This window comes from Frankliniella occidentalis, unplaced genomic scaffold, assembly GCF_000697945.3.
Source record: "Frankliniella occidentalis isolate FOCC.00 unplaced genomic scaffold, Focc_3.1 Scaffold28, whole genome shotgun sequence".
Classification (NCBI taxonomy): Eukaryota; Metazoa; Arthropoda; class Insecta; order Thysanoptera; family Thripidae; genus Frankliniella; species Frankliniella occidentalis.
Window position 1 is genome coordinate 443,590 of NW_026267158.1, and position 1,549 is coordinate 445,138.

General features: G+C 51.9%; 1 protein-coding gene across 1 annotated transcript in view; it reads left to right on the forward strand.

The window, feature by feature from the left end:
* LOC113207493 (transcription factor 12) overlaps positions 1 to 1,549 on the forward strand; it is a gene marked incomplete in the record, with an annotated part of 161,766 nt that overhangs the window by 148,712 nt on the left and 11,505 nt on the right.

Consider the following 1,549-nt stretch of genomic DNA (forward strand, 5'->3'; position numbering starts at 1 on the left):
ATATTGCATTTCTGCCTTGGTCGCGTGGAGAGGATGTCCTTCTTGAGGCATTTAGTGCATTGAGCGAGCATTGAGTGGATCAAGGTCACTGTTCTCGCCCCGCCCCTGTCTGTTTTCCGTGTGGAATTGAAATTTGTCTCCATTCAAGTTCACAAAGGTCTTCATGCATGGTTGAGAAATTTTTGAATTTTTGAAATGTTCACAGTTGTTTGTTTGAAATATATTCTTGCCTAAAATTCGACACTTTCTACTTCAACACCCCTTTCTCTTCTTTTTAAGTAACTTGTGAGACACAACTTGCGTTGCCGTTTTTTTTCTCCAGCGTGCGTCTCAACAAGAGTGAAAACGCATTTATATCCCCTCTGCGACCTATGGCCGGCCGCCGGTGACTTTGCCCTGTCGCTGACGCTCGCGTTCGTGAAGTAGTGGTGTTGTTTTCGCACTTGTGTGGCGGGACAGATGAAAAAAAAGCAGCATTGAACTGGCTCCTTGTACATTCTCCTGACGGCCCGGCCGCCTTCAAGCGCAGCGCGGCCGAGCCGAGAGAACTGCCCCTAATGCCAGCTCTCTTCCCTTCTCTCTTTATTGCAACAACGGATTGGCGCTCCAGGCCAGGCCGGCCGCGCCGCGCCACGCCCCGCTCACAACAGCGCTCTGAATTTTAAACAAATAGCCTATAAAGCCAGCAGCCTTAGTCTGACTTGCATAGCAGCAGTGTTGCAGGCTGACCGACCACCGGGCCGCGCGGAGGGCCGCGGGGCCGCCGCCGGTGGTTGTGGTTGGTGGTTGGGCTGCAACCGCACAGCCGCCAACTCCTGCTCGGCTGTTGTTTGAGTGCGGCTGTTTGGGTTGGTTGAGTGAGTGGTGTGGTTGATGACGCCGCGGAGTGGTTGATATGGATGTATGGGAGGAAGGCATTTCGGCTGCCCCGCCGCCGGTACCTCTTTGGCGGACCGGGCCGGGCACAGCCTCGCCTGTCACTCACCATGGAGGTGTGTGTGTGTGGGGGGGGGGGGGGAAAGAGACCACGGGCCAAAACAGACTATCATTAGCCAATTCGTTTTCCGTTATCGGTGGGCGTGCTGCCGAGGCTGCGGCCCGTCGGCGCGGCCCGGGCCTGCATGTGGGTACGGCTCCCGCGTGCAAGTCTCTACGGTGGTAATTTAGTGATGCTCCTCCAATCTCGACATCTCCTTCTTTCTCTCTCTCTCTCTCGATCTTTCTCTTTCCTATTTACTCTAGCGCGTTCTTATCTTTCTCACTTTCTATTCGATTCACCTCGGTATTTGTTTGCTTGAAACTTTTCAAGGTGTGGCCCAAAGATGTACTATCGGGACATCGTAAGTCAGATTGTGCGTTGCACTGTAAAAATTCTGGTCTTTTTTCATGCCTAACCATTGACTCTTTCCGGTTTTCTTATCGAGAAAGATGATTTTTTTCCTCCTTTCTATTCTCTGTATTACTTAAAGCTATGATGTGTTTTGCAGTGTTTTGATACGGTTGGGAGGAATGAGGAGGAAGGCGATGTCGGTGGCTAGAAAAGTGGCCT